Raw genomic sequence first — 18,582 nt, 5'->3', positions numbered from 1 at the left:
AGACTTGATATTTATTAACTTTCAATAATACCAAGAAACAAAAGCCAATCTAGTTGAGAGACTAATGTCTTTTAATTCAATCCAGACTAAAAAGGAGTTACGATCTCAAGTTTACCAATGAGAAAGTTTATGTAATTTGAATGTCAGAGCCTTAGATCCAGTAAATGAGGAAGCCAGGGTTTAAACTAACTCCTGCTTCCAGAGCCTGGGGGCATTACCACTGGGCTTCACTGTCTCACAGGAAGTCCATGGTCAGCTGTGTGTACACACCGACACACGGACCATCTTATAAAAATATGGAGTAATTGCCAAGGAACCTTGAGAATTTGTCTTCTTTCAGCACACATCTTCCAGGCTAGAAGAGTTAAGTCAGAGGCGACGAGAAGAACAGGGACACTATCTTGAAGGGTATTAAGGAGCAGACACATAGGTCAGTTGGTAGAGTGCTTGCTGGTATGCACAAGGCCTTGGGTTTAGTCCCTAGCACCACATATTGAGCACGGTGGCATAGGGGAGGTAGAGGCAGGGGGACCGGATGTCCAAGGTTATCCTTGGCTACACAGTCAAGTTCAAGGCCAAGTCAAGCCAGGGCTAGAGACCTTGTCTCGAAGAAAAGATTGATTGTATCTGGGGTTTTTGAAAAGATAAAACACGTCAAGGAATATTATGAGGATTATAATGATATATCTGGGAATGCATAGATCTGGTTGTGTTTTGTCTTAAGAAATCCTACATGAAAAATATGTTTAGCCTTTGTTGGTTTAAGAAAATAAGACAACAAAGATGCCTGTTGCTCAGGAAGGCAGAGGTGACTGCCAGTGTCCATAGGCAATGAATGCATTTTCCTCCTCACAATGGAGGCGACGGCAGGGATTGGTTTGTCTGGAAACACTCTAAAGCCCTAATGCATTCATGGGATCCAAATCCACTTTAGAGTGAAAACTATAGTTTGGGGGTAGTTTTCAAGCCAGGATGAAGTATTCGAGGAATGCGGCTTTCACTTCGAAGTTTGTAATACTGCTGCTGTTTCCTCTTGTCATGGAATCATGTTATCATTCGAGGCTGAAACAACTGCAAACTTTTTTAAGCTCTAAAGAAATGAGGAGTTTTATTATGAGGATGCCAAGTTTATCTCTAGAATTCTTACAAACAGAAAACACGGCTGCACACGGTGCGGCACTGGTGGGAAGCAAGCCTTTCTGCTCCCTGTCTGCTCTCTGCTCCCTGATGTCACCTTTAGGCTTGGGCTCCGCCTGCATCTGCACACCTATCCCAGCAAACCCAAATCTAAACCAGTTCAAGCCCAGAACGAAGTTAACTTTACAATCCTGGGTCTTCTAGCTTGAACTTACAAGAGTAAGACTTGATTACCAAATCCTGCAGGACAGAGGCCCACCAGCTATGACCACCTGGTGTGGGATCATGGGGAAGCCTAGCTCAAGATGCACCTGCTTATGCTGGGCCTGGGGACTCGGGAAGCAGTTCTCAGAGAAGCAAAGGCAGACTGCTATCGCGTCACTGCGTGGGGTAAGATTTTGTAGCACTCTTATCATAACATTGCTCAAAGCCATGGAAACAATACCCTGACCGCAGGCTGGATAACCCACATGGGGTTGGTTCCTGTCATTCCTAAGAGCCCTGAGTCCTCAAACAACCAGGAAGCATCCTGACAATGTCTATCAGGCTTTAGTGTCTTATCTATTTCTCCAAGAGCACAGAGAAGTCATTCCGGGTGTAGACTGAGCGGAGGTGGGGGTTTATTCCCAAAGGGATGCAATCAGTTTCCTCGAGAAGCAGACCTGCTTATGGACAAATCAGTCCTAATAAAAGCAGAAAACCAAATCTGTAACTTTCTTTCAAATAGCCTAAGAAAGTACCTTATCATGACGTCAAAACCCACAGTTCTTACAACCCCAGGCACCTCCAGTCCAGATAGAGCAAGTAACCATAAGCCTCGGCAGGCTGCAGGGAAGCCTGGATGTGACACACACATTCAGAGCCTGGCTCTTTTTACTGTGTTGAATCTTATCATGATCAGACACCTGTCTCCAAATGACAGAGCTCTTCAGGCCCACAATCAATGTTAACTGTGCGGTTATTTGTAACAAAAATGAACAAATATTAAAATAGCAAGACCTTCTGGGTGAGAGTGGATCAAAGAGTCCTGACCTTGAAAAGCAGTGACGACATCAAAACTCAATTTAAGTGGTTTAGTCTGCTTATCCAAGGCCCAAAGAGACTATGATGGTCAATTTTCTGGCGATAGTCTTCCTATTTACATGTTCCTCTGAAGGCATTATGTAGGTGTTAAAAGGGGTTAATACTGGGAGGTTAGCCTTAAATAAATCCAGGTGGGCCTGATTCAGTCAGCTGGAAAGCCTCAAAAACAGAGCTGAGGCTTCTGTGATGGAGAATTCTTCCCATGGGCAGGACCTGGGCAGCTGCTTCTGTTGGTAGGAGAGTGTGTGCCAACCTGCTTCCTCATGGCCTGTTCCATGGCTCTTGATTTGCTTAGTCAGCTCCTATGATACTGTGAGGAGTCTCTGCAATCTCTCTCTTTTAAAAAAAGATTTATTATATTATTAATTCTGTATATGTAAGTGGGTTTGCATGTGGACATATGCACTAGAGTGCTGATGGTCTCAGAGGCCAGAGGCATTGGATCTGGAGTTATAGGTGGTTGTGAGCAACCCAACATGGGCACTGCGAATTGAACTCTGGTCTCTGCAAGAGCAGCACACACTCTTAACTGCTGAGTCATCTCTTCAGCTTCCCAATGTATCTATCAATATAGGTACATTTACCACTCATTCTGTGTTTCCAACAAGTATGGCAACTAAAGAAGTACCACAAACCTAAGAGATAGCTACTATGATTAGTTCTATTTGCAGAAGAACCTGAAGTAAAGAAAGAGCAAAACTTGACCCAGGGAATCCAGCTCCTGAATGATGGAGCCAGGATTTAAAATCAGGCAGCCTGAACAGCAGTGCTTCATACCCATTCTACAGTCCCCTGGAACGGCTCTACCAATACAGGAGCCCCACGCAGCTGCAGCGGGGCTTTGAAAGTTCATTTCAGAACGCCCAAAAAGGTTCTTCAACTTAAGCATGCATGGTCCTTTTTCAAATACAGGCTGGAAAGTGTTCATTAGGAGTCTGAATTAAAATTTACAGGAATGGATAACAGATTGGGTATGAGCATTCTGTTGGTTTTCGTGGCACTCTTACCCTTTGAGGAAAAATCACAGAACACAACAAAACCCACTAACAAGAGTTTTATTGAGGAGAAAGGGATAGATGTGTTCAGGCCTGCTGAAAGGACACGTGAAGGAAGGGGTGGGGACACACACAGACAGACACACAGACAGACACAGACAGACAGACACACAGACACAGACACATACAGACAGACACAGACAGACAGACACACAGACACAGACACAGACACAGACACGGTCCACCTTTTAAGGACCACCCTGCACATGTGCACACAAGCCCATGCAGCTACTCCATGCATGAGCATAGATCATGTGGTCACTCGGCACGCGATTTACGTGACCACGCAGCGCATGGGTTACGTAAGACGTATGACTGCTGGGGCATGCATGATCATGGGGGCGTGGCTGGAATTCCTATCACATTCTAATAAAAAATGTGAGTTAAATTGAAAGATACAATGTGTGTGTGTGTGTGTGTGTGTGTGTGTGTGTGTGTGTCTGTGTCTGTGTCTGTGTGTGAGAGAGGGGGGAGGGGAAGAGGGAGAGGGAAGGAGAGATGTAACATGAACCTTAGACGGTCTTATTAATAAAAAACCCGGTATCAGATATTGGGGTGAATTCTGAAAGATCAGAGAAGCAGAACAAGCCACAGCCAACCTCACCTCAACAACTCCTCATCCAATCCTGTTTCCACGAATCCTCAGACTGAAAGGACCTCTGAGTCCTCACCCGAATGGATCTCAGCTGAACTGCTGCTCAAAGCCTAAAAGCTTAAAAGCCTCTAGTTCCTGGTCCTCACACCTTAATATACCTTTCTGCTTTCTGCCATCACTTCCTGGGATTAAAGGCGTGTATCTCTCCCAAGCAAGACATGAGGTCTCAAGTCCTGGGATTAAAGGAGTGTGCCACCATGCCTGGCTCTGTTCCTAGTGTGGCCTTGAACTCACAGAGATCTGGATGGATCTCTGCCTCTGGAATATTAGGATTAAGGGCGTGAGTGCCACCACTGTCTAGTCTCTATGTCTAATCTAGTGGCTGTTTTGTTTTCTGACCCCAGATAAGTTTTATTAGGGTACAAAATATATATATCGGGGAACACAATGTATCACCAGAGAGAGACAGAGAGAGACAGAGAGAGAGAGAGAGAGAGAGAGAGAGAGAGAGAGACAGACAGACAGAGAGAGAGAGACAGAGAGAGACAGAGAGACAGAGAGAAAGGGAGACAGAGACAGAGAAAGAGAGAAAGATATTAAATCCACAGTCTTGCAAAGTGCTATGTAAGTGCTCTACCACGGGGCAACACCCTCACAAAAACCAATATTTTTGTTATTTTCTTCTGCTATACCCATAAATAATGCAGGGCAAAAGAAGAGCTTTAAAAAAGATGTTGTAGAATAAGTGAGAACGCAAACTTTCAGCAAAGCCATTTGGCAGTACAGATACTCCTTGACTAAAAGAGAAACCGGGTCTCAAACAAGGTAGAAGGGAGGTCGAACCCTTAAGGGTGACCTCTGATCTCTACATGCCCACACACTCACATACAAATGTAAACACACACACACACACACACACACACACACACACATATACACACACACCTTACCTACTGAATATCACTGCTTAGCCTTATCTAAAATTTTAAGTCAAATCATTAAATCAAAGACCATCTGTACACATGAAGTCCCAAACTGTTTATTTGTATTTTTTTGCTCTATCAATTTCACCATGAGGAATTTATCATGAGATAAATTTTATCAGTGGCAGCTGATAAAATGCAAACACAGGAATGCTCACAGCACTAACAGTAAGAAGCTGAGCAGTACTCAGGAGGCAGAGGCAGGAGGATTGAGGGTTTGGGCTTCATAGTGAGACCCTTCTGGAAGGAAAAAAGGACAGTGAGGGAGGGAAGGAGAGCGGGATGGAAATAACTGAGATGGCAGGTGACAGGATGATAATGTGAGATATCCCTCACCTACAAGATAGAATGCTATACGTGTGTGTTATGGGGAGATGCTTACATCTGTTTATTATTGCTTTGTGAAGAACTATGCCAACAAGTACATTATAAGCATTCACAGTAAAACACCAAGCCGTCAATACACTGACATTAGTAACTTTTGAACTATTAGTGATATTTTTTCTTGATGTTTTTAATAGACTTTCTATAACATTTTTTAAAATTTTTTAAAAAAAATTTTAAGCATAATTTTAAGAATATTTATTGAAATGGGAAAATTTTCATGAACTAATGAAATAAAAGCAATAATTTTAAAATAGCATATTCATGAACCTCTTTCCATATTAAAGTCAGAATCTAGTTGAAAAGATAAAATCAGAAAAATTACATTAAAATGTAATAATGATTAACCATGGATAAGCATGATTAGATGATTTTCCTTTCTTTTACATACTTCTCTTTCCAAAAATTCCCATCATGAATATATTCTGCTTCATAATTAAATACATGTAATTCCACGTTTTTTTTTTTTTTTTAAGAGCCAAGGTGTTAAAGACAGAGCTCCCCAGATGGAAAACGATGAAGAATGCAGTTCAGTCTCTAAGGACTCCCTCTGCCCAGATCTTCTCTTCAGGATCTACTAGCAGACTAGTGGGCAATGACTGGGGTAAGCATTAGGTCCTGCCTATCAGCCCGCAAGAGCCAAGGACAGCTTTATCTTGAGGAAACAGGTGTGGCTGAAGGTTTGCCCTTTAGACACTGCTTCTCTGAAGCTTGAGACACCTGGCACACTCGCTTCCTCTGTTCTTTCATTTTCTTAATGACCAAAGGGAAGGTACTAATTCTCAGCCCTCCTGTCCCAAAGGAGGGAGGGGCAAGAAAAGCCTTCTGGGACACTCATCTTAAGTGTAGTGCAGTCACAAGGGCTGTGCACCGGGATGCTCCCTGCATGGCCACAGCGCTGAGCTGTCTCCCACAGGAGCTGGGGCAGAAGAGGCAAAAACTCGCTGGGGCTGATGTGAAAGTTCTCATGTGTTATGTAGAGAATTCTCTAATCAACCAGAGAGCTTCAGTACTGGGCCCAGTGAGTTCCAGTCCTGGGTCCAGAGAGCTCTAGTTCTGGGTCCAGTGAGCTCCATTCCTGGGTCCAGTGAGCTCTAGTCCTGATTTCTGAATTAACTCAGTTTTAGCTACAGGCTACCAGAAACATGGGCTTCTGAGCAGCAGCTGTTGATTGCCAAGGAGACAGAGGTCTGAGGTCCAGGCTGACAGAATGTTTTTATTTTTAACCAACTCTGTCTAGACTGAGATTCTTCTAGGAATTAGTTTCTTTTGTAGTTTATAGTCCTAACCAATATACTTGAAAAAGGTGGTCTGTGCTATGCCAGTAAGGGGCATATTTAAATAAAATTTAAAGCCCCGTTTGACAAGGATATTTATTGGTTGGGATAACCATAACCTAAGGACAGACTGAGCCACAAAGCTGTACACCAAGCTCACTCAACCAAAGTCTCTGTGATATTGGCTTTGCAGAGCCATAGATAAATTACAGTGCTTCTAAATTATAGTGCAGAAAGGTAAAGAACGAATATAAAATACAACCCAAGGAAAGAGGGGAAAGAATTAAAGGGTCACGAGTTCCATGTGTTCCCTGGACTGCTGAGAAACGGTGGCCTTACAGGCCTGTCTTGAGAGAACATAAATACAAGCTAGCTGGCCCAAAGCTGGCTGCCTGCTGCTTAACTTGCAGCTTCAGAAAAGCTCCCAAGTAAGTTTGATGGCAGCAGTAGGTCAGCTGATAGAACTTTTCAATTATCCAATAGGCACAACATAAACGTTTCATTTTCATTCCCATCACACCACAGGGAAATGCTAAGGTCCCATTTCTTAAAACTACAATAAAACAGCTCAGTTCATATGATCACATCTCCCTCTGCAAAAGGGTTCTTTCTTTCACAAAAGCCATATGCACTTTAATTTTTCACCTTGTTTCAAACTTCAAAGATCCTAGAGCAAAAGTGATGTTTCTGTTATAGCTCACAAAACATAATGCCAAGAAGTAATTACACACAAGCTATAGTTTATAGAGGTACAGAAATCAAAACATATGGGCAGGGAAATACTACAGAATTACAGTAGTGAAATGGAGCCCAGGAGAGCACGATATTTTAATAGACATACTTAGAAGGAGAAAAGCAAAAAACAAGGTAAATCTTTTGTTCAGACATTCTATTTAAAACTATAATGAGAAGATGGTGACATGCCAAAGTGAAACCTCAACATCAGCAATGGGTACCAATGCCTAGAACCAAGATCAACAATGGATACCAATGCTGAGAACCATCAATGACAGCTATCAATGCTGAGATCCATCAATGACAGGTATCAATGCTGAGAACCATAATCAACAGCAGGTACCAATGTTGAGAACCATCAATGACAGGTACCAATGTTGAGAACCATCAATGACAGGTACCAATGTTGAGAACCATCAATGACAGGTACCAATGTTGAGAACTATCAATGACAGGTACCAATGTTGAGAACTATCAATGACAGGTACCAATGCTCAGAACCATCCATGACAGGTACCAATGTTGAGAACCAGAAGCTTTTGACACTTTTAATGAATGCTGTAACTTTAACATCATCAGCTCTATTTCTGAGTTTACTGAACTCTGCACTTTAAATATTCTCCGAGTTGCACTTAAGTCCCTCCCTAGGCACCATATCACCACGGAGGCACCTGAAATTTCAGAGCCAGAAACATAAATCATGTAAAAATTTAATATTTAAAATGACTATGAGAATAGAAATGAGGGCAAAAAAAAAAAAAAAAAGTCTATCTAAGGGCTGGAGAGATGGCTCAGCGGTTAAGAGCACTGGCTGTTCTTTTAGGTGTTAAGTTCAATTCCCAGCAACCACATGATGGTTCACAATCATATAATGGGATCTGATGCCCTCTTCTGGCATGTAGGAGTATATGCAGATAGAGCACTCATACATAAAATAAATAAAAATTTAAAGTCTATCTAGGAAAAAACAATAAGAGTTTTTACAGACAGATCTACATACAAGATGTTTCCTACAGGACATCTTCTAACTGTAGTGACTGGAATCAACCTAAACACAACTCAAAAGGAACTGGTTGAATAAATGATATAAAGCTATGCTGAACAATTTTATACAGTAGTTAGAAAATAGTGAATTCTAAAATATGTTCACTTTGTAAAAAAACAAATTGGCGGGAATATATGTGTGTGTTCCTTTGTAACTACGCACCACATATATCCATGCATACACAGATCCACTTATATCAAACATATGCATAGAAAGTAGGTTAGGACAGATATTGAACCACAAGATTCTCGAATAGTTATCTAAGAGGTAAAAGTAAATAACACAGATTCCTGTATTATTAAAAAGAGTGACACGTGTTACTGTGTAACCCTGCTTCTTTTCAATTTATTTTATTATCTTCCGTGTATAAACATTTGCAAGCACGTATGTCCTTGATCTCCATGCCTTGACTACAAATACCCATGCTGTGTTCAAAGCCAAGGTCAAACTGTCTCTCCGCGACTGCCAAATGTCATGGCACTGGTCTACGCACCTAAGCTATGGCCCTGAATAAAGTCGTCCTCATTGCTGAGCCAAGTTTCAGGTTTGACTGGCAGCCCAGCCCTTGGACTCTCTGTGTCATCCCAACAGAAGTGAAGGGCTATCTCGTTACCCCCACCCCTACCCCAACTGAACCCTGAGCTTAATGGCATGCCAGGAAGTACTCCACGCTGAGCTGAGCTATAGTAGACCCAAACCAGCAGGATTTTGTGTTAGGAAGATAATCAGTCTTTTCTCTTTCTTTTCTTTTGTTTTTGTTTTTTATTTTTTTATTTATTTATTTATTTATTTTTTTTGTTTTTCGAGACAGGGTTTCTCTGTGTAGCTTTGCGCCTTTCCTGGATCTCGCGCTGTAGACCAGGCAGGCTGGCCTCGAACTCACAGAGATCCTCCTGCCTCTGCCTCCCGAGTGCTGGGATTAAAGGCGTGCGCCACCACCGCCCGGCTCTTGTTTTTGTTTTTTGATGATACAGTTTCTCTGTGTAGCCCTAGCTGTCCTGGAACTCACTCTGTAAACCAGGCTGGCCTTGAACTCAGAGATCTGCCTGCCTCTGCCTCCCAAGTGCTAGGATTAAAGGCATGTGCCACCACCTCCGGCTTAAATGCTCTTTTCTTAATTATTTAAATTTCATCTTTTGTGAATTCCTTAACCCATTTTACTGAGTTGTCTTTTTTTTCTTTTTCCTGAAATGCAGTTTGTTTGTTTGTTTATTTATTTATTTAAATCTTGAGCACTAATCTTTGTTACTTATGTGTACCACATGGTCACACTTTCCTTTTTACATTTTTCTGACATAATCAGATAACCTAAATTTAAAATTTCATCCAGCCCAATAATCTTGTCATGGCTTATACTTAACAAACTCACTGTGAGGATTGGAGAGATGGCTCAGTGGTTAAGAGCACTGACTGTTCTTCCAGAGGACCTAGGTTCAATTTGTAGAGCCCACATGGTAACTTACAACATCTATAATTCCAGTTCCAGGGAATCTGACACTTCTGGCCAGGTATGTACAGACATACATGCAGATAAAACACCCATGTACATAAAATTAAAACAAAACAAAACTCACTGTGCACCCTTCAGTCACAAAGACAATCTTGCATATTTGTTCAAGCAATTCAGTTTCGCTTCTTTATTTTGATAGCTTAGAGACTTATCTCATAGGGGTTCGTGTGGACGTTGAACACCTGGATAATCAATGTTTCTAGGACCAATTGTTGACAGCTCATTCTTTTACTGATCTGTGATGCCACCTCTGTCCCATCCCACAGATACTGAATATAATTACCCGTCTGTGAGCTCTTCCTATTCTGTCCCAGTGACCTAACTGTTGACAAAACACTGTCTCAATCACTTATGGCCATCTGCCTCCCCTTCTTGACTTTCAAAATTACCTTGGCTACTTTGTCTCTTTATTATTCATTCTCGAATCACTTAAAGTTTCCTTTCATGTGCGTGAGTTCTAAACAAAACATCACTCAATTTCCTGAATGGGCCCCAAAAGAGATTATGATAGGTAATTTTAACAAGGCTTTAGGAATATCAAGATTCATGTGATAATTCTTGAAAAGTAGATTTAAAGGTTTTGTTTCACTCCCGCTTTCTTTGCTGCTGTAAATTATTTTCTTGTAGGAGATAAAATATTTGAGATGAAATATCTCATTATTCAGTCTCCGTAAGTCATTGAAATCTGTAATTTAAGGCTCATGGGGTGGTAAAAGAGTTCCTAATCTATTCGTGGCAATCATTGCCACAGGACTTAACATTCTTTATTATCTTTGGTTCCGACTTCCATCTAATTAGTTTCTCCAATACTATTTCACAGCACTTTTTCTAGATGTTATTAATAGCCGTGTCTGGGGGAGAAAGTTATGAATTTAAATAAAAATTTAATTTGATGTGTACTAGAGATCTCACTTAGATTTTTATAAAGCACTTTATATATTTAAAAAATGCTCTCATTAGTATTTGTGAATGTTTTTCCTCTGCTGGGAGAAACATGCTCTTCTAGAATTAAGAGAACAATAGAGACGATTAAATTTTTGCTCAAAGATCATTCCTGGGTGTGGACTATTCATCTCTATTCAAAGTGACAATGGATTGGCTTTTGTTTCTGGATACCTAAAAGATGAGCAAAGTTTGTAAATAACTTAGAATTACATTTGTTGTGAAGGCTTGGTTCTGTGGAGGGGGAAAAGATAAACCTTAACTTAAAAAAAAATACTGTAGATCCAGTATTTAAAATGAGATAAAGTCTTCCCTATTGCCTTACTTTGAATTAGGGTAGACTTTTGAAACTAACTCAAGTCCTTAAAAAAAGGTTTATTTTAAATTTTTATGTGTGGGTATGTGCACATGAGTGCAAGTGCCTGTACAAGTCAGAAGAGGGCGCCAGATCATCCGGAGCTGGAGTTAGAAGCAGTTGTGAGGGGCCCAATGTGGGTTCTGGGAACCGGAAACCGGGAAAACAGTCCTGAAAGAGCAGGAAGCGCTCTTAAAGGCTAAGCCATCTCTCCAGCCCCCAAATTAAGTCCTCTTGAAATTGTGTTTGGGAGACATAGAGACTAGCCTCTAAGACAGGCGTCCCACAATTTAAATGAGAAGACAAAGCTAGGATTAAACAGTGTGTACTGAAATCGGGTCGGACAGCAGCCACCACGTCAGTCCACTTTCTCTAGGTCTGTGCTCCACCCTCTCCACTCCGTGGACAAAGGGCTGCTAAAAACCCAGATGGGCCACAAGCCTTTGCAGCCGGCTGTGAAGTCACAAACAACTCACTGCACTAAGGATTGCAGGAATAAAACCCTGGGTTTATCGCTCCAGAATAAAAGAGCTCTGCCTGAGGAAACGCTTCATCCTTCTCCAGCTCCTGCCTGGAGTTGTACATCAACAGAGGATCTTAATTTACTAAAACAACAAAAGTAACTGTGAGGCTGTTAACCCTTTGCAGGGTGCCTTTGTTTCTCTCGATGACACAGTTGGCTGGGTGATGCTCTAAAACAAGTCAAGGCAATTTCACTGAGGTTTCCATCGTAAGCCTCACTCAGTGGTGCCTTAATCATGCTGATCTGCTAATATGCCTCATGTCCATGTCCTCCTGCCCCATCCTCACACAGTTGGGAGAGTAACTCTTGGGAGACGGACTGGGAGTGACTACTGTACTGTCTCCTGACGTCCCATCTGCACTTTCTCAGATATCATCCTTAAGGAATTATAGGATTAGGATCAATAGCCATGATAATGGTAATAGAAGCCTATCAGGTACTTAAAGGTATTATATACCATACATATAAAAATGTTATGAGCAGACTCTAAACTGACCATCAGGCACAACTCTGTATCTCTCCAAATTTTGTTTCTTACCCTGTCAGAATCTTTCAGTTTTACCCCACCCTCCTTGAATCACACTGACTTAGAAGAACCAGAAAAGGAGAATGTATGTCTTTTTCCCATGGACATAGAATGAAGAATTGATAGTGGGAATGTAACTGCACCGGACTTAATGCTTAGAGCAGTGGTTCTCAACCTGTGGGTCACAGGTCAGCTATCCTGCATATCCGATATTTACACTACGATTCATAACAGTAGCAAAACTTCAGTTATGAAGTAGCAAAAAGTAACTTTATGGCTAGGGGGTCACCACAACATGAGGAACTGTATTAAAGGGAAGGTTGAGAACCACTGGCCTAGAGGCTAATGAGAAATAAGAAAGCCACCTAATGTGCACACGGAGTAAAGAGAAAAAGAGCCTTTCACATTCTCCGAACACTGAAGCGCCTGTCATGGTTAGTTTATGGTGTCAATTTGCCATCCTAGAATCACCTGGTGTGGTAGTCTTGACTGAAAATGTGTCCCCCACAGTCTCAGGTATCTGAACACTTGGTTCCCAGTGGGGCGCACTGTTTGGGGAAGATTTAGGTGGTCTAGCCTTGCTGGAGGAAGTATGTCACTGGAGGCGGGCTTTGAGATGAAAAGCCTCAGGCCACCTCCCGTTCACTCTCTCCGCTTTGTGTTTGCGGTTCAAGATGTGAGCTCTTGGCTTCTGTGCTGCCACCAGACCTGCCACCTTCCGCCATGATGTCTCCACCATTATGGACCCTCCCCATCTAGAACTTGAAGCAAAATAAACCCTCTTCTATAAGTTGTCTTGGCCATGATGTTTTATCACAACAACAGAAAATTAACTAATTCACTTGGGAAGACCAGCCTCAGTTGAGGGACTATTCCTGTCAGGCTGTCTTGACTGTTAGTTGATGTAGGGTTATTTAGGGGATTGTCTTGATTGTTAATTGATATAGGAGAGACCCAGCCCCTTTGGGAGGCACCATTCCCTGAGCAAGGAGTCCTCAACTACCCAGGACATGAGCCAGCTGGATGAGAGCCACTACAGGCAGCATGGGTGCAGTCATTCCTCTCTGCTTTTAACTGTGCCTGCGATGTGACTGGCCGCTTCCAAGTTCCTACTTAACTTCTCTAAAACGGTGGGCTGTAATCGGTAGCTATAAACCAAACAAACCCTTCCTTCCCTAAGTTACTTTCTGTCAGGATATTCGTGTATAAAAGGTACGCCTTTTCACCTGGCAACCTAGAGACATCTGCGACACCCTGCCCCTCACGCAGAACCTAGGGATTTGCAGGGTTAGTATGTTTTAACAGGCAGCAGCCAAGGCTGGGGTTGGGCCTGACCTTCAAAGGAAAAGTGAAAGAAGGCTCTGCTCTACACACTGGGGGTTTTGTTGTTTTTTTTTTTTTAAGTGTGAAAAGAGAACATAGAAATCCAGCCTGCAAACCTTGAATCTTCCTGGAAAAGGAAGGATTGAGCGGAGAGTCTCCAGGTCTCTGCTTTACTCTCACCCCTCAGTGGGTGGCAGAACCTAGGGATCTGGTCTGAGCTGACCTGGTTCCTGCTCTAATGGAGGGAGAGTGACCCTGTGGAACCCATCCCATTGATGGCAATGCTACCCTGAAGGAAGTGGATGAAGGTCTCAAGCCCCAGTGATCCCATACTTCCAGGCTTTGCCAGTGATCAATGGCTCTCTCAAAGCTTTTGCCATCAAAGCCCAAGGGACAGGAATGTCCACTGTGATGGACAGAATGCTGACATCAATAAAATAAAGCTGGCCTTGGCTCCTTGTGCACATGGCAGCACAGTGGATGAGCAAAACAGTCCACTTTACAATAGCAATGTCCCGAAACAGTTGAGACATAAACACCAGCATCTAAAAGTCCATCTGAAGAGGCGGAGTGCGAAACAAGGGCAATGAGAGACTGAGCCAGGAGAATCTCAAACTGAAGGGTGGCCTGGACTTAGGTTGTGAGTTTAAGAGGCTATTTAAACATAAGAAAGCCTGTCTCAAGTAAACAAGAAAGAGGTTGAGTGTACCCTAAAAGGCAGCTGTGTGTGGGTTGCAGTGAATAAATAAAGCCAAGGGCCAAGCTTTTCCAACTCAAGTCAGTGTTTTCCTCCACGGCAGCCCCTCTATCTTTTATTCAGTGGGGTCAGCTACTTCAACCCCAAGGAGCCAGTCTTGATCACTCAGATACATGATTCCGCCGTCTTCAATTTCTGTCAATCCCTTCCTTTGAATCCAGCTCCACCTCAGGAGCCAGATTCCCCCAAACAAATAGTTATGTGTTGTTAAGCAAGCGAGGGGGCTGACGCAACTGAAGAATAGCTTAGTCACCCAGGAATCTTTTTCTATTTTCTCCCTAGCGCCAGCTCTGTTAGCTTTCCTTCACAGTGTTTGCTCACAGCCTCTCTTTGATCAGCTCGGACAGGAAATGCTTCCTCACACTGTGTAGAGATCCATTCCCCTTAAAGTGCTGCCCTTGGAGGCACATTCGTCTCCTGGGACCTTTGCGAACACTCAGGCAGTTCTTTCCACTGCTACTTTCCACTCTGAAATGTTCAAGTCAGGGCTTGGAGACAGCTCACTCATTAAATGGCTTGCTATGCAAGCACGAGGCCCTGAGTTCGAACCCCGGCATCCAAAGCCCGGTGTGTTAGTAAGTCCAGATCTGGGGACGTAGAGCCAGGTGAACCTGGGGCTTGCTGGTCAGCCAGCCTAGGCTAAGGGGTGAGCTGCAGGTGCCCTGAAAGACGGTCTTAAAAAGAAATGGTGGACAGCAGCAAAGGTTGACCTCTGTGCAGATGCTCACACATGTACTTGCCTAAACACCTGCACGACAACTGTCCAAGTCTATAAAAAGACTGAAGAAGTAATAAAACTCACACACATACGCCTTTCTTCTATGCGCAAGTCACTAATATTCTCCTGTGATACATCTGCTTCTTCATCTGCCCATGTTTTTCTGCCATGAATTATTTGAGAGTAGACTGTAAACATAAAACATGTCACCCGTGATACTCTGGCATCTGTCTACCGAGAATGACAGTTTTATTCTCTACCTAAACAAGCAAGGTTTACAAACAAAATCCCTACTGAAGCCTCCCTAGTTGCCACGCCTCCAATTTCCTTAAAAATCGAGTTGTTTTAAATTTGTTTCTTTTATTTTTTTGTGTTGTGTGTGTGTGTGGGGGGTATTCTTTTTATCTCATTTTTTAAAAATCAAATGCATACACCACATTTACTTGCGAATGCCTCTTTTTTTTTTTTTTTTGGTTTTTCGAGACAGGGTTTCTCTGTGTAGCTTTGCGCCTTTCCTGGAACTCGCTTTGGAGACTAGGCTGGCCTCGAACTCACAAAGATCCGCCTGCCTCTGCCTCCCGAGTGCTGGGATTAAAGGCGTGCGCCACCACCGCCCGGCCCACGAATGCCTCTTTTAATCATATGTGTGTATGTATGTTTGTATGTATGTATGCATGTATGTATATATGCATGAGGCTGGCTTGGAACTCAGAATCCTTGTTTCTCCACTTCCTGAGAGCTGAGATTACAGGTGTTTACCACATCTGGCTCTTTTAGCTTTTTTTTTTTTTTTTTTTTTTTTTTTTTTTTTGGTTTTTCGAGACAGGGTTTCTCTGTGTAGCTTTGCGCCTTTCCTGGAACTCGCTTTGGAGAGCAGGCTGGCCTCGAACTCACAGAGATCCGCCTGGCTCTGCCTCCCGAGTGCTGGGATTAAAGGCGTGCGCCACCACCGCCCGGCTTTTTTTTTTTTTTTTTTTTTTTTTTTTTTTAATGTAAAACTTTCTCTCAGCCTCTTTGTGTTTTTCAAGACACTACACTCCAGAGCCCACTCTCTGTTAGGACTGTCAGATAAGCACTCTGTGTACAGCTGAATGCTCCATCTGGAGACCGCCAGGCTCTTGCTGGTGATGATAGATACGGCAACCATTTGATGAAGGTGACAACTTCCCCTTGTGCAACCAAAACCTCTGCTATGGGGTGATCTTTTAAGACCATACAAATAGCAGCTCCCCAACAACTCTACCGGGGTGCAAACTGTCACCAGTGATCCTTGCCTCAGTCAACAACTGCACATCGATGGTTTCCTAATGCTACCGTTCCTTCTACACGGTTTTAAAAAAATTCCAGTGTATTGTAATCCAGCCAGGCATAGTGTTCCATGCTTTGAATCCCAGCACTTAGAAGGCAGAGGCAGAAGGATCTCTGTGAGTTTAAGACCAGCCAGGGCTACGTAGTGAAACCCTGTTGCAAATATATTCATACATATAAATATATAAAATATATAGATGTATATATTTAAAATCTATTATTTTAGTTTTAAAATACTCAGATCATCCCAAATTTATTTGACTATCCTCCTAAACCTACTCTGTGTGTGTATATGAGAGAGAGAGAGAGAGAGAGAGAGAGAGAGAGAGAGAGAGAGAGAGAGAGACAGAGAGAGACAGAGTCAGAGAGAGAGACACAGAGAGAGACACAGAGAGAGACAGAGCCAAAATCAACATCAGGTGTCTTTATTGATGGCTCCCTTTCTCAGTTTCTGAGGAGGGTCTCTCACTGACCCTGGAGCTCACTGCAGAGCTAGGCCGGTTGTCAGCAAGCCTGGGGCCCTCCTGTCTTCACGTTCTCAGGGAATACAGGCCCGTGGGGCCACACCTGGATTTTGTCAGTTAGTTAGTTTGTTTTTAAGACAGGTTTCTGGAAATCCAACTCAGGTCCTTGTGTGGGCACAGCAAGCACTCTGCTGAGTGGGTCATCTCCTCAAAGCCCCCAGGGTATGTGTTTTTCCACGACTCCTTCAGGTGGGCACTTCCTACCTTTTCGTTTCTAATGGGAGTCAAGACTCACTTTGTACTTTTCCATTCCCAGACTCGAAATCAGCAATGCCTCCAAATTTCAGGACGACCCTTACGTAGGGGACAATAACCATGAAGAACGATTCTTCTGGTCTCTTTTATGTGTCAGTCTCCAGTTTTGGAAGCCAGACACCATTTCTGTCCCAAACGCCTACCAATTGAATAGGTTACATTGTCCCCATCTTCCCATGATTTGGCTGTGTTCCCCTCTACCTGTCTCAAGTCAGCAGCTGCCTCTGGGACCAGAAAGCCCCAGCCTGGCTGTGCACCAGAAATGCCAGGGGCCTTGATTAACACACAGTCTTCAAGGACCCACTCCAGACTTTCTGAGTGAGCTCTCTGGGACAGGGAGTGAGATCCTATTTTGTTTTTTAATATATCCATATTAAATCAATATAGCCACTCCATGGTATACTGTGTTTTTTAAAGGTTGGTGAACCCAGGGCACTAAAGCTCCTTTTCTTCTATATAATCCAATAGTACAAATCTTTGGGGGATATGGAAACAATCACAAAGGTTCTCACTCATGGTAAATCTACAAAGAGCTAAATCTTCATGTTTTTAAAAATGTGCTGCTTAAAATTCTACCCCCTCCTATCTTTTCTATGTCTTTTATGTTTCAGTGTAAGAATCTGTGTTATATTAAAATTTATACTGCTCAATTCATCTCAACCTTCAGTGTGCCAAGGGTCTCATGAATCTTGATTTGTACTATTCTAACTATTTTTAGAATTTACTCTTCCAACTTTGTGGCATCATGGGCCAATGAGATGGCTTAGCAGATAAAGGTGCTTGCAGCCAAGCCTGAAAACCTGAGTTACCAGGAACCCACAGTGGAAGGAAAGAACTGACTCCCAAAAGTTTTCTTCTGACCTCACAAGGACCATGCCATGCAATATGCTCTCAAAGTTCTCTTCCATTGCTTTTCTTCTTTTTTAACTTTGTATTTGAAAAAGGAAAAATCGAACTTACAGGGAACTCAAGATGGCCCAGCAGGTAAAGAGCTTGCCACAAGCCTGGCAGCCTGGGTTTGATCCAAAGAACCACGTAGGAGAGAGCAAACACCTCCCAAGTTGCACTCTGATCTCCACACCCATGCCCTGCCACGCACACCCACACAATGCACACCCACCACATGCACACACAATGCACACCCACCACATGCACACACAATGCACACTCACCACATGCACACACATGCACACTCACCACCTGGACACACACACACATGCACACCCACCACATCCACACACATGCACACACACAAATATGTAATAATATAGTAATAATTTTTATGTCTGTCAAGACTCAGCCATGTATAAAGAGTGAATTATAATGTGTATATCACACCTGAAGAAAGGCCAATATTACACACCGCTATGTTCTCCTTTCAGATAAATCTCACTGATTTGACTGACAACGGGGAGTTTCCAGAGATTTTATATTTTGATTCACTGAGCTCAGTACACATTAAGATTTGAGGACCTGAAAAAGCATTAGGGTATAGTTTACCAGCAAACCTAATAAATGTATTATCACTACTTTACCACTTTCCACAA

At 42.8% G+C, this 18,582-nt stretch overlaps 1 protein-coding gene across 5 annotated transcripts in view; it reads right to left on the bottom strand.

Moving 5' to 3' along the window:
• Positions 1–18,582, bottom strand: part of Sh3d19 (SH3 domain containing 19) — a 165,032-nt gene that overhangs the window by 71,652 nt on the left and 74,798 nt on the right. The gene's annotated exons all lie outside the window — the stretch shown is intronic.

Source organism: Peromyscus californicus, unplaced genomic scaffold, assembly GCF_007827085.1.
Source record: "Peromyscus californicus insignis strain IS unplaced genomic scaffold, ASM782708v3 Scaffold_9__1_contigs__length_137607984, whole genome shotgun sequence".
In the NCBI taxonomy this organism is placed as follows: domain Eukaryota; kingdom Metazoa; phylum Chordata; class Mammalia; order Rodentia; family Cricetidae; genus Peromyscus; species Peromyscus californicus.
The sequence above is the reverse complement of the archived record's forward strand: the minus strand, read 5'-3'. Positions and strand labels throughout refer to the sequence as shown.